The sequence below is a fragment of the Delphinapterus leucas genome, chromosome 7 (genome assembly GCF_059928025.1).
Source record: "Delphinapterus leucas isolate spDelLeu-1000000601 "Yukka" chromosome 7, BTC_Dleu_Yukka2, whole genome shotgun sequence".
Classification (NCBI taxonomy): domain Eukaryota; kingdom Metazoa; phylum Chordata; class Mammalia; order Artiodactyla; family Monodontidae; genus Delphinapterus; species Delphinapterus leucas.
In genome coordinates, this window is record NC_143135.1 from 59,959,954 (window position 1) to 59,975,398 (window position 15,445).

General features: G+C 40.3%; 1 protein-coding gene across 1 annotated transcript in view; it reads right to left on the minus strand.

The window, feature by feature from the left end:
- Nucleotides 1-5,003, minus strand: part of RAB30 (RAB30, member RAS oncogene family) — an 84,263-nt gene extending 79,260 nt beyond the window's left edge. The window contains exon 1 of the mRNA XM_022593947.2: nt 4,670-5,003. The gene's annotated coding sequence lies outside the window, so the exon portion shown is untranslated. The remainder of the gene's footprint in view (nt 1-4,669) is intronic.
- Between the last annotated feature and the right edge of the window lie 10,442 nt (nt 5,004-15,445).

Consider the following 15,445-nt stretch of genomic DNA (forward strand, 5'->3'; position numbering starts at 1 on the left):
AAAAAGAAACCAGACCTGAAATATTTCTGAAATTTCCCTTTAAGTCAACCAAAAAACATTTCAGAAGCTTGGGTGTCCTCATTTTAATGCATTTGTTAAAACCATTTTACATTTTATATTTGCATTACTCATTGCCATCTTCCGATATGTTGATATTTCCTGCTTTTGAATGGGCCCTTATGACTTAGTTTATTCAGTCTACAAACATTCACAGTCCCCAGTTTGTGCAAGGCACTCTATTAGGTGCCTGGGAACCCAGACTGGTGAGTTTTTTCTTGCCTCCATGTCTCAGGTCAAAGGTCACCAACAACTTTGTGAACACTGCTCCTCCCCCGCCAAGGAAGCACGAAAGTCCCCCTTGGGGCTGTGCTCTCCTAGCACTGCCTACAGACCTCTCTGTGTGTGATTATATGTTTATGTTCCGCTCCCTCACCTGAGCAATTTTTCCAAAGCAAATACTATCTTATTCAATGCTGTATTCCTAGCACAGTGCATGTATACCTGGTGATCAGTATAAATTAGTGGAATAAATATATCTTATGATGAGGAAACTAAAGCTCACCAAAAAAATATGACGTGTCTAAAATCATACAGCTAAGAAATAAGAAATAAGTAGTACTCAGTCTTAGAAAGCCTCACCAGAGCTCTCTTCCATTCCACCATGCTGCATCCTACACACAGACAGGGTGAGTGAAAGGTCTTAGATGTCTTCCTAGAACCTGAAACTCAATATGACCAAAAGTCCCTCCTCCTTGAAAAAACAAACAAAAATGTGGTCCCCAGCTAATGTTACCTTTCTCTTGTAAGCGGCATCTCCAGTGGCTCAAGGAAAAACTCAAGTCATCTCGACTCCCTCTTTTCCCTATACCCACATCCAATCAGTCTACAGTCTTAGCACTTATAATCTTCAAACTCAGTGTCTCTCCAATCTCTTCCCTTCTGTCCTAGCCCCTGCCACCACCCTAGATCCAAGCCACCACCATCCCACACGTAGACTACAAAAATGACGTGCTACCTCATCTCACGTTCACTTTGGCTAATTCTTTCCAGTCTCTTTCCCACTTAACAGCCACCATGATGGTTTTAACATCATTCTACCTGCATATGTAATTCATCTAGCTAAGTAAAGCCATTCACTTAAGATAAAGACCAAATTCACCTGTGGCTCAGAAAACTGCCCACTCTTTAGACTCTGTCCACCTCTCCAGCCTCATCCGTCTTCATTCTGGTCTCTCTCCCTTGCTCTGCCCCCATATACTAACCTTTTAAATCCTCGCTTTCCTTTGTACTTTGAACATGCAGTTGCCCTTTGTCCCCATTCTCAGCACCTCCCATTGCCATCCTAAATTACTTACACTCACTCTCCAAGTCTCTTGAAATGTCACTTCCTACAGGAAGCCTTCCCTGATTCTCCCAGACAAGGGAAGCACACCACATTAGGCACTTCTATCCCACCTTGTAGTACATCCCCCTTTGGCAGGAGCATTCATCACACCTGCAATTACTTCTCCAATGATTATCTCCCCTATTAGAACATAAGCTCCATGATGGCAGTGGAAGCGTCTCTTTTCACTGAGGTATCCAGTCCTTAGAATATAGTAGCTGCTCACCATATCTGTTGACAGAAGGACAGGCTGAGGCCATAACATCAGGCCAAGTAAACCAAGGGGAAAGGATTCTTATCCCTTTGCAAAGGATTTAAACTAAGGGAGAGGACTTCCCTGGTGGAGCAGTGGTTGAGAATCCGCCTGCCAATGCAGGGGACACAGGTTCAAGCCCTAGTCCGGGAAGATCCCACATACCGCAGAGCAACTAAGCCCATGCGCCACAACTACTGAGCCTGCACTCTAGAGCCTGCGTGCCACAACTACTGAAGCCTGCGTGCCTAGAGCCAGTGCTCCACAACAAGAGAAGCCACTGCAATGAGAATACGTGCACTGCCACAAAGAGTAGCCCCCGCTCACCACAACTAGAGAAAGCCCGCGTGCAGCAACGAAGACCCAATGCAGCCAAAAATAAATAAATAAATAAATGTTTAAATAAAATAAAATAAGCGAGAAAGGAATGCACAGTTTTTCAAGGTCACAGGGATAGCAGTGATAGGGCCAAAACTAACCTTCCATTCTGCTCATTTCTCCTCCCTAAAACACTAAAAAGCCTGGGTAGGAGAGGGCACAGCTTAGAAGAAGGGATAAAAAGATGGTGAGTGAGAGGTCCAAGATGACAGCTTCTGAATCTGCCTGTCACACTAATTGCCTCCAGATGGGCAGCAGTTAGACTTTTCATGCCTAGAGAAGCACTGTCTTACACAAACATAACCACTACCACATCCTTCTCCTTAATAGGAAGTTTATAAAATAACAAACTTCTTTCATCCACAGAGGAGAAGAAATAACAGGAGGAAAAGCTGTTGCTGCCCCAAGCACCTTAAGAAAAAAAAAAAAACCCAAATGGCTAGTTTGGCCACCTGGACCTGCTCCTCAGCAATCAACAGGGAAGGGAGGGGAAAAGACAGCCTTCCTACCACATACTAAAGCAGGGAAAGGAAAAAAAAAAAAGTATTAAATGAGGCAGAAGCCATTCGAAGTCTACTTATTCTTTGGGAATTATGAGAACATTTTGTGTAGAGCATTTAAAAACCTTGCTAATGCATTGGCAGCTCTGAATACAGGTACCAAGGAAAGGAAAAGTGGCATGAGCTCAACTGCAACAGTTAACTGTCCACGTGCTGCTGAGGCCAAACTATGTCTGTCACAGAAGCCACAAACCAGGCCAAGGGGTCAGATTCGTTGCTGTTCATCCCGCCAAGCACCAACTGCAAGAAAAAGAAAAGGCAAGGCCTCTTCAATGAGGACTCTGTAGAATAACTATTAGCACAGTCTCATTCACCCTGGAGTTTCTGGGTGAAGAAGAGAAGGGATGAGAGGGTATTCAGAGACTGGAAAGTGACTCAGAGAAAGAGATGTCATCTACTGGTGATAAGAGGGAGATTTTGAAACACAGAGGAAAAATGAGAATTGCAAATGGAGAGGCAGGGAAAGAAACTGGAAGAACTTCAAGAGACACAGAGGGGTGGGGAAAGGAAGGTACAGCGGGAGGGATGCTCAGCAAAGCAGACAGTAAGCAACAGAAAAACAGAGAGAGAAGCAAAGCCAAGCAGTCCATCTTTTCCCAAATCCCAAAGCTGCTCATTGCATCCCAATAAATCACTCTACCACAAAGCCCATACAATGAATTGTCCTTTGCATCCAGTAACAAGCAGCATTTAACGAAGCTTCGCCCAGCTGCAACCTTAGACACCTAAGGGTCTGGATTAAAAATGTACAAAATTGGTTCAGCAACAGAAGACAACCAGTAATGACTTTCCCCCAATGCCTGCCTTGGCTATGAAAGGTTTAGCATTTTGAAGTTAAGCATAAAACACTCTGGCATTTCTCCTTTTGACATTCCAAGAGGGGGTGTGGTTGACCCCAGGTCCATTCATTTCCAAGGTTGTAGATCTCTCAGCTAAGACTGGCCCCATCTGTTCTGGAGTCAGCCAGCTGTTTATTTCAAAATAACATATTTATTGTACTAATCATCCTACTAACTCTTACAAGAAGAGAGCCAATATCATACGGGTCGAAGTGCTCTCTGTCTTGTTAAACGTGTCAGTTTGTTTAAAATCCAAAACCAAAAAGCAAAAAAAATTCTACTATCCTCCTCGGTTTCCACCTCCAGGATCACTCTTCCATGCGTACCTTTCGGTAACGGCAAATGAAGGTTAATGGCGCTTCTAACTTTTCCTTTCCCTAATGCTTTAAAATGAACCGGAGTGTACCTAATGATCCCTTCTCCAAACCGTTATTTGTGACTGGTGACTGTGCCTCAGGAAACGGCAGCTCATTATGGTACCATTGTCAGTGGTAAGGAGCCTATTGCAATGTAATTTAAAACACTCACACAAGCACAAATCTGTCGGCTCCACTTCCAAACAATCCTGAAATCCTGCAGTTGGGAGAAGAAAAACACTTAACAAAAATGCTGCATCTAGAAGCCCAAGAGAACCATCACCAGACACGTGAAATGTTTCTGACAGGCACGGAGTGCACCATTAAAGGACACTGTCACCTCAAATCAGCAGAAAAGGCGAGACAAACGACGTAGACACACATACACATAAAATAAAGCCCCACAAAACTTAACCTACTCAGAAGCACGCTCATCTTAAAAATGAATAGCGTGTGCTCGCCCAAGTGACATGAAATGTTCCAAAGTAGTGCGACCACATTAAATCACTGTCTCCATTTCTCCCCACGCATCACCCCTTCCTACTCAAATCTCAGCATTCGGGCCGTGTGTGACAGGACTGCAGTCCCCCAACCTCTGCCTTCCTCTGATTTTCCAAGAGCACTTCCCAACGTCCTCCGCAGCCCAGCCCCCTCTCCCAGACTCCAAAAAGGTTGAGGGGAGTTGCGACTAGGGAACTGGCAGGCATAGGTCCTCCGGCGGGGGAAGGTTGCTGGAGTTGTTCTTTGCAGTGACCCAAATTGCACAGAGCTTTCCGCTTAGCAGCGTTTGCGAGCACCTCCCCAGTCCTCCCGCCCCCATCTTCCCAAAAGAAAGCCTTGAGAACTAAGCGGGAGGAATAACTTGGTAAGAATCATTTGAATAAATCACTTCAACTCACCTGGTTTGGGATTTTTCTCCCCACCCCAGGCATAAACAGAAAGGATGTGCGAATGAGTCACGCACGCAAGGGAAGGTGTTGCGATGTCCTAAGTCCAAGGGCTGAAGTCAGTCCCTGCCCTGGTGCTGCTGCTACTCTTAGCTCAGCTGGAGCGAGCGGCAATCGCAAGCCTAGCAGCAGCAGGGGGGTGGATAGACCTTAGCACAATGAATGCAGTGGGGTTTTTGCAATGACATCATCCCTCTGTCCAAAAGGCCCCAATAGCCATGCTCAGGTGCGGTGCATTCTGGGAATTGTAGTCTTCTCAAGGGATGGCGGGGACACCGAGGCTGTTGCCGGAACTACAATGCCCAAAATGCGCCAAGGTCGGACGCGCCCAGAGCGGGCAAAGGGAGCGAAGGGGACTCGGCCGCCATGTTAGGAGTGGTAGGACGTTTCTGCGGAGCTGGCCGAGGTTTTAGGGAACTCGGGAGCCGAGTGGTGGTGCAGAGGGGACGGTGAGGAGGAGGACAACCCGGTCGGAGAGCCTGGGTTCCAAACCTGAGCACCGGGGGATGGAGGCGGCATCTGGGGACTGAGTAGGACGCGTCTGGCTGGTGGCGGCATGAGAGACCGAGTGGGCCTTGACCTCACGGTCTTGCAGGGGTTGCGGAGGCCCTCTACTCCTCTTGCTCCATTTTATAACTAAGGAATTGAGGGAGTCAGTTTACTCCTGGTCTCAGAGCATCACTGAGACTCGCTAACAGGATAGTCGGAGGGGTTGTGAATTTTGGGGAGTGCGGAGACCCCGGGTGGCGATTCTGTCGCCTTTGGTCGGAGAAGCTTTCACCTAACGGAGTTGGGCTCTCCCTCCCAAATTTATTTTTATCTTCTTGTCATTCATTTTTCAACCATCCTTACCTTTTCGCAGGGTGTCGTACCCTCATTGGTTTTTCATACAGCAATGATTTGCAAAAGGTTCCAAAGAAATCGATGCTGGAAGGGAGCTAAGGTGGAAGGGAACGGTGCTTTGGCCCCGAAATAAAGAAAAGACAGGAAGAGTCCTACAGGAGTAACACACCCGGTTTAAAACGACATCTTCATACCTGCCAACGAAAGCAGGGAGATGTTGAAAGGGAATATTGATGATAGACAGATTGGCGGCTGGCTATTGGTTCCGGAGTAACTGGGATTCTTGAATAAACCTAGAGCGTTATGCTAAAAATACTGCGGAGACGGGATCTTCAGTAGCATGGATCACGGACTTATTTAAAAAATACATTTAGTGTTTAATTTGTGGAACTCCATATATACGACCACTTTAGGAACTAATTTTCTCTTAAACTAGGTAGCTGAAACCGAAGTCATTGGTCTTTAAGTTGTTTTGCCCAGTATTTCAAATGGACTGTGTTTTTTTCCCGATTGTGTTACTAAAACAATGCTGTGTGTTTGTTCTTTTTCAGAGTCTGTCTACACTATGAAAAGATGGGAAATTTCTTTCTTCCTGAGGGTGTCCGAAGGGCTAAAAATGCCGATATATTTATGCTGTTTTTCTCCTTTCCTTTTGTGTATTATCCTGAAAAACAAAATTAACTGACACTTTGGGTCATTAGGGGTATGCACTTCACTTGTTAGGAGTTAAAATTATAGCTGATAAATGGATTATCGTATCAAGGAAAGACTAGGCAGAGTGATTATAAACGACAAAAGTGTGGTCCAAAAACATGTCTCAAATGTATGCAGATGAAAACTACAAAAACAGTTTTATAAAGAATGATCTTATATATGTCATGTTTCTGGGAACAAGGCAGATGAGTGGCTTTGTTTCATTTTTAAACAAAGGTAGTATGTATTGGCCTCGCTTATCCATGGATACAACAGTGGGAAGAGCTTATGAAATTATTTGTTATTCAGAAATACCTTCTTTGCAAATAATGTTGGTAAGTATAGGAAAAGGTACAGAATGTTTACTGTTTTCTTTCTGATCATCAGTATAACTATAGATGTGTTTTAAGCATAATAGAGATGAAATAGACTGAACAGGTTTACATTTAGGCTTAGTTTCAAACTCTTACAAATTATTCTTATGGCTTGGTGATTCAGGGGTGGTATTGTGTCTTATATGAACTTATGTTCATTTTATAATACTTCTTTATGTAAGCAATAACCTCAATTTGAGTTACTATGGAAGACAAATGGCGGGGGGTTGGGGGGGGAGGGACCCAGCAGATTTCACAGAAATACTGTATGTGAGAAATGAGACCTGTATAATGTAGTGATTTCTATAATTTGTCATGTGATTGGGTAGTTAGAAATTTTTCCGGCCTTTTATCCAATGGACATCTAACCATAAAGAAATGAAACAAGTCTAGTTACTATCTCAAAAAACAACTCCATGACCCTTAACTTTTAGAAAAAAAAATTATGTACTCTGTGTAGAAATTTCATTTAAAAAATTAGTATTAGAGGAATTGATGATGCCATCTTCTGAAAGAATAACCTCAGTGTCCCAGAGGAAAAACTGGGTTAGAAAGCTGAAAAGTGGAATTAGGAATGCCTTAAGTAAATAAAGAAATTACCTTCTTTTTCTGTCAAAAGGGAATTAGGACATTGATTTGTATTATAATTATAGGTAGTTCATTAAAGAGTATTGAGTTAGTTGCTATTATATCAAGGGTTTTTTCAACAGGGTCAAGTGTCTGGATCACCTGTAGAACTCTAGAAATGTGTAGCTTTTGCCCACCATTCATCCAGCTGAATTATTGTCCAGGGTTGTAACCAGCTGTTGTGTATTTTTAAAACACTAGAGGTGAGTGCACAGGGGTGGGGTAGAGCAGCCTTCCACATCCCATATTTGTGGTTTTTTGTGGTGTGTCACACAAGTAATAAAGTTTTGGCAAGGATTTTAGGTTTATTACTAAATATATTCATAAATGAATTTTGAAGATGTGTAGATGACCTAGGGATCAATTTATGCACGGTGTGGAGGAGGGGACATCAATTTTAGCTTTAAGAATACCACAATATCCTGACTTCCTGGATATTTCTTTCTTCTTTTTTTTTTTTTTTTTTTGCTGTACGCGGGCCTCTCACTGTTGTGGTCTCTCCCGTTGCGGAGCACAGGCTCCGGACGCACAGGCTCAGCGGCCATGGCTCACAGGCCCAGCCGCTCCGCAGCATGTGGGATCTTCCTGGACCGGGGCACGAACCTGCATCCCCTGCATCGGCAGGCGGACTCTCAACCACTGCGCCACCAGGGAAGCCCTGGATATTTCTTAGAGTGAGGGTTTAGTCTAATACGAAGAAAGTCTGATCATAAGAGATACTTAACCAGTAAGAGCTCAAAGCTATGACAGAATTATGGTAAAGTTACTCAGATATTTAAAAGAAACTGAAGTATCTAGACAGAGGCAAAAAGAGAATTTTCTGAAAATAATTTTTCTTTAACTCCTTGCCCTAAATCCTAATTTTTTTAAATTATTGATGTTATTGTAGTATTCTTAGTATTTGGGTACATGATATGTAACTATCTTTTTTTTTAGCTCAGAATTCTTTGACTCATTACTACATTTGTGATCTTTTCATTCAAAGTCATGTAACATTCTTTCATTCGTATCTGCTAAAGGATAAAGACAAGACAGAGAACAAGCATATGAAAATTTTAAAGCAGCCCCAAGAGTCAAACTCAATAAGTCTTCTTTCAGAGGAGGGAGGTCCTCTTGGAGATGGTATATGAAGACTGACTTTAGTGTGTTGGACGGTAATATTAGTGGCCTTTCTGGACCCCTGTTGCTTCAGTTTTAAATCTATCTTAAATAGCTTGCTAATTTTTTACAGAAATTCGTAACATTCTAAGCCTCAGTGGTAATAGCAGCCTCATGGGGGTGATGGTTAGGATTAAACAAAGTTATGTAAAGCATTTAGCAGAGGACTTTGGAACATGTAAGTTTCATGTGGATTTTTTAAATTTTTAAAAAGTAGTCTCAAAGTACTTAGGACCCAAGGACAGGGATTACCTCAGCTGAACTCTTAGCAGTTTGTTGATAAGTCAAACTTGTATGACCAAATTGTTAGGAAAATACAGTTCCGGTTTTTCCTTTGATAAAAAGTGATGATACAGGGCAACAGTTTTTTTCAGCCCATACCACGTAAGGAATGTAAAATTCTTGTTATTGAGATCGTGTTAGTGCCTGGGGTGGCTGAAGTCAAAAAAATTACAATAAAATTTTGTTTGTGTTCTTGTATAGTTTGAAAAATCCCAACAGTTGATTATGAAAATTAGACCCTGTCTTTACTGAGGATCAGTGTAGTTAATTAATTCTGTAAAAGATGATGTCCTAAATTATGAAAAATGTTAGAATTGTTTCATGCCTTCAAAGTTCTAAAATGCTTTTATATTTTAAGCTATGAAATTTGAGAGAACAGCCGTCAGTTATGTTGTCCACCTGTCTGTGTCTCTTCCAAAATAGAATCAATTTTCTTAGCATTCTCAGAAATGAAATGCCGGCAACCCAAAGGTGATATAAACCCAGCAGTTACAGTAAGAATTATTTTAAGCTGATCACAGAATTGAGACAAGCAAACTTAAGGGGGAAAATGAAAAACATTTTACCAAAAACTATCTTTATATTATAATTATTATAATTATAGCTTTATATTGAGTTAAATGTTTTCAACAGCATGTATTTTTAAAGTAGACACAGATGAGCCTGTCATACAGGGTTCAGCAGTTGTAGTTTCTCCAGGGAAGATCTTTAACTCATTCAGCAAACTTCAGTGTTTCATATTTTAAGCATTTTACTTTAACAACATTCAGAAAACTAAAACGTATGTTTTCTAGTCTTGTTTAGTTGACCCACTGTTGTGTTTGTAACAAGTTGGCATAATTTTACCTGCTGGGTTTAATACACCACAAAAGGTATGTGTAGTAAATATAAATATCCCAATGTCAGGATGCAAAATCAAGATGCTCATAGCTAATGATTAACCAGAAAAGTGAGCCCTCTATCCTATGATTTTTTATTTCTCAGTTTTTAATAGGTTTGGATAATTAAAGTGGCACTAGAAAAACATTTCTTTGCAAGAATATGAAGATGAACTTAATCCAATATAAATATGTTCATGAATATAGCCACTTAAGGAAAGTGCAGAGATATACAATTGTAAGCAATTAATGTACAGTAAGTTGGTACATATTCATAATTCTTAATTTGATATGTACTATTTGATGGTGATGTATGTTATTGAACTTGCTGTAAAAATTAGTCCTCAGTGAGTTCTGTCTTAAAACATTTTAGGAAATGTTCGTCAGAGTCACCCTCTTTACACCTAAGTCATGATTTGATGAATTTGGCACATAGGTGCTTGTAAATGGAACAGCTTGGAGACTTTTGAGCTACTCTGCCACCATAAGATAAAGTTCAGTAACCATAACCCTTAGCATAACCTAAATGATAATATTTTTTCACCTTTGAGCCAAAATAAAACTCAGCTTTCCTCCTTCCTTACCCTGCACCACCAGACTTTTAGTCCATTAATGTAGTATTAAGTGGGATCTTTCATAGTTTCTTGGCAGTTGTCCCCATTGAACTGGACAGCATTTATGCTGTTGGCTCGGTGTTAGCATATGTAGAGCCATTTTCTTGTGAATGTTTCATAATATATACAAGACAGAAAAATTATAGAAAAACTTATTTTTTAAACATGCTGAAATAAAGCAGTTGCCTAAGTGGTGATGTACAAAAGTATACAATTGCAAATAACATTAACATAGTAGAGTACTTCATTACAATTGCTAAGCTGCAACTAAACGTCTTACATAAGTGTGATATAAATGACCTTTACCAGTCCTATACTATTTCAGTGAAATACTTTCCTAATAATAGGATGGTACAGCGTTTACTCTGTCCCAAAAATTGAGAATGCAGTGAAAATTAAGTGCTTTTTTGTTTGTTTTTTGTATTTCAAATCGGCAGATATTTATTGAGCATCTGCTATGTACAAGAAAGCTACTTTTCTAATACTGCAATGGATTAAAACAAACAAATCTGAAATACAGTTCCTTCCACCAAAAACTCCATCAAAAAACAAAAGATACCTCTGAAGTAATCAACACAGTTCTATATGTGTTTGTAATACCCTTTGGGGAATTAAGCAACATTTACTAAACACCTAAGCATATCAGAGTGATCTGTTAGCAAGCATTCTAAACAGAACGATCTGAAATATTAAAGTAACAACGCAGAACTGACAAATATTAGTCTATTAACAAAGATTTGATGAATGAATAAAGAAATCCATACGAACTACTAAAAGGAAGGCTTCAAAGGTGCTTCAGAGGACATGGATTTTCTTCTTGGCTAAATAAAACATGATAGAAATGCTGGTCCTTTTCTGGGGTTCGGCTTACTAAAAAGCCTATACTTGGAGTTAATGACGTTTTTCTTTGAGCTCGGGATATTAAAGTTGCAAAGGTTGGAGAGTTCTGACGTAAAGCCTGAGGACAGCTAGGTGGATTGGTTGAAATCTGGTCCCTGAGATGAAGGGACAGAAATGTCCTGTTCTGGGCCCAGCATGGGTAACACATCTGTAGGAAGAAAGTTGGCCTGGAAGGCAAGAAACCTTGGTTGAAAAGTTGATTTTGATACTAACCTGCAGTCTCAGTTTTTTAAAGTTCATTTGAAATCTAAGTACATGAAGTACTGTTTTTGATGATGAACTTTACGTTTATTTATTTTACATTTGGCAGGCTCAATGGAAGAACCTCCATTTCAACTCTGTTTACTCTTTGTATCTTTAATATTGGGTATTATGCCTCTTGAGTTTCAGTCCCATGACTATTCTGTTTTCAGTATTCATGTTTTTGTCTTTCTAAAATTGTTTGCTTCTTTGTTTCTTACTAGTCCTGAGATAATTTATGAGCAATTATTGTAGCATTTCATCTGGCAGTGTATTTGCCTAAGATGGGTTGCTGGATTTTCTTGTTTTCCGGATAAACTCTGCACTCTCGTCTTTCTCATTCTTGGAATCCGTTTTGCATTTGTTGCAGTTCTGGGTTCTTGTATGGAAATTCTAATATTTATGGAGTACTGAGAGCAAGCCAGATTTCAGGAGTTTATGGAGTGACTGAAAGGAATGGGGAAAGAAGTAGGCACTGCATGTAGATAATTTTTAAGAAGTTTGGCTCCAGGGCTTCCCTGGTGGCGCAGTGGTTGAGAGTCCGCCTGCCGATGCAGGGAACACGGGTTTGTGCCCAGGTCCGGGAGGATCGCACATGCCGCGGAGCGGCTGGGCCCGTGAGCCACGGCCGCTGAGCCTGCGCGTCCGGAGCCTGTGCTCTGCAACAGGAGAGGCCACAACGGTGAGAGGCCCGCGTATCGGGAAAAAAAAAAAGAAGTTTGGCTCCAAAAGAGGTAAGAAATAAGAGTTTACAGAGGGCATGTGGGATTGAAAGAGGGTTTATATTTAAATCTTCCTACTTCGGGGTCAAAATCATATTCTACTTCACGCGGTCTGATCATTTCCCAAAGGAATCAGGACTTAAAATTCTACCTTGCCCTGAAATCAGGCCAGGGGGGAGAGGAGGAAGAGCTCTGAAGTATTTTTGTGATTTTTTTTTTTTTGTACATAATACTCAGTGCTTTTCATTTGATTTGATTATTTTTCCTTCCCAGTTTTCAGGTCTTTTCATTTAACCTAACTTGTACTCCAAGAATAGTGGTTTTTATCACAGTTCCAAAAAAAGCATAGCAATGACCATGAGCCTCAGCTTCTTTTGAAAAATGCCTTGTTCTAAAAGGTGGTGTCTGCCCTTTATACCTATATCATTAATTCTTCCTAGCCAGACTGACTGGGATGATCTTCACAACCACTTTTAGAAAAAATGGTGCTCAGTTGAACCAGGAGGTTAGACTTGAACAAGACATGTCTGTTTCTTGTCCAGCTAAGATTTTATCAATGTACATTTACCTAAAGGAGGAGAAATCTGAGATAGTCAAATTCTTTAGATTACTTAAATGAGGAGGGTATAATTGTCACAAGGAGAGAAAAGCAACTAACACCTTAGGGCAACCAGGCCCTCCACAAAACTGGAAAATACAATTCTGACTGATATGAACTAAATTTTCCATAACCTGTACTCACTCTTATCCCATTACCCAGTAACGTAAATGAGCTGCTGTTTCTCTGGGAGTTTAACTGGCAGAATAAATGGAAAGATGTCAGCAAAAGAAGGAAGCAGGTAAGACAGATAAGATTTTGTATAATCAAAAAATATATCAAAGGTGTTGGTTATTACTAGATCTTGGCACAGTAACCCAGGTTTCATTGCTTTCCATGAGATGTACCAGAAGAAATAACCTGAGGTATTTCCATGAAAAGAGAAACTTAGGGCTACCCGTGAATTGCTCTGCTATAAGTTACATTTTGGATTGCAGTGCATAGTGCAAGCCTCCATACATCCAGCAAGATGCCCCATTTTAGGCTAAAACTTGACTGTCCAGACTAATAACCTATTTCTAACAAATGTAAGACTATCTCATAGTCTCCCACCTCTTCAACCATCTGGAGAGAGGAAAAGATAAAACAGCGTTACTTGAGTAATTGTCATGGGCCCAAAGTTATACCCAGATTCAGAAAGTTATTGGACACCCCTGTTTACTGCTGAGTTGTTTATTTAGGGTGTTACTTATTTAATTGTTAATTATTAATACCTGCTCAGTGGTCTGATGAAGATAAACTTCATATAGGCTGTTAATTTACATACCTGAACCCATTCTGCCTTTCAGTAATCTGAGTAGAAACTTAAAAGTTATGTGTAACACATCGTAGCTTGAGAGAACCCTAAATTTCCAGAATATATCTTGATACTGTGTAAAGTTCACTTAAAATGCACTTAACAGTTCAAATAACTGGGAAGTAATTCCTCTGATAACACTGGCAAGGACATGCTATTAAAATATTTTTGTGCTAGTTGAAGTCAAAATAGACCTACAGCCTATCTGTCACATTGTATTTGTTTATATTATGCATTATGATGGTTAAATCCACTTAAGATCATTACCATAGGATCATGAGAAGTTGATTTAGTAGTTGAGAGTATGAGCGTTAGCAGTGGGAAGACCTGGGTTTGAATCTCAGTACTTATGTGATTTGGGGTATATTCATCAGTCTGAGACTTTGAATCCTATAAAAATAGTATTTGTCAGCTTCATTGAGTTTTCCGAAGAATTAAGAAAATAATATGAAATTTAATAAGCTCTCAAAAGGCAGTATAGTGTAGTGGCTTAGAGCATAGTCTCAGAGCCAGTCAGCCTGGGTTGAAGTCACACTTCTGCACATTGTGTTGACTTTGAGCAAGTTATTTAACTCTGCCTCACCTTCCATCTGTGCAGTGGGAATAGTACCTCCCTCATTGGCTTGCTGTGAGAATTGAATGCATATATAAAGCAGTGTCGCCTGTGAGATCACTTTTGAGGCAAAAACTAGTTTTTTGCAAATCTAATCACCATGTATTAGGATTCACTGAAAGTACATATATCCTTCAAAGTTAAACCATTTTTAATCATGAAGAGTATGATTCTCTCTGCTTTAGATGTTATAAGTTAATGCCCCATCAGTTTTAACAGTTTACCAAATACCTAGCTTAGTAAATGATACTTCATACGCTATATATTTTATGCATAACATATATGATATTCATACCATAATTCATAATTAACAGGGATTCTATCACAGTTTAAAGATTGAGAAGATAAGGAAAGTATTGTCTAAAATAAAACCATTTTCAGGGTTTGGTCTGCGATACCTGAAATGAGTTCAATCTTTATGGTTCACTTTAAGAATGTTAGGTCTGTAAGACCTTCCAAAGGCATAGCTTGAAAGAACTGCCTTTGAGTCAGGCCTGGGTTCTGGATTTCTGGTCTAATAAGCTAGGAAGTAAGGTATCAGCTTAGGCAAATTAACTTTTGAATCTGTTTCCTTATCTTTAAAAATACAGTAACATTTAACATAGAACACCAGATACATAGGGTTTTTTTGTTTTTTTGCCCACGTACCACATGGCATGTAGGATCTTAGTTCCCTGACCAGGGATCAGACCCACACCCCCTGCAGTGGAAGCACAGAGTCTTAATCACTACACCACTAGGAAGTCCCTGGGGACCTGTATTTTTAAGGCACTCAACATGTGATTTCCTCTTCACCTGGTTTTACTTGAAAGCACCGTGGTAAATTAACTTGCCAAAGTCAGGCCTCAAAACATAGGCCCCCTCTCATTTTTGTGTTCCTAACTACTTTCCATTGTGCTCACTATTTCTTATTGCTGCAATTCCAAGACACAGTTGCCAAAACTTTTTAAATGTTTCTTTGTAGGTATGTTCAATGAAGAATGTAATCCAGCCACATCAAGTATTGCTTAATTCAGGTGTATAAAGCTTATTTTAGGGAAATGAACAAATTATATGACCCATGTCTTCATCTAAAGCATTTGATTTAAAAATTTTGAATAAGAAGCAGCCCTACCGTATCCTATTATAGACATCCAGGGTGTCAGTATTTGGGGATAGGGGGTACTGGTTCAACCAGTTCTAAATCCATTTATTTCATTCTGTACATATGTATTGATTAGTTACCAAGTGAGAGGCTGTGGAGGTACAAAGATTACTATGACCCTTTAGACCATTAGACTCAACCTTTTACTGTCATGTACCCCTTGGTCAATCTAGTGAAGTCTATGGATCACTTTTCAGAAAAGTTTTTAAAAAGCATAAAATACAGGGCTTCCCTGGTGGCGCAGTG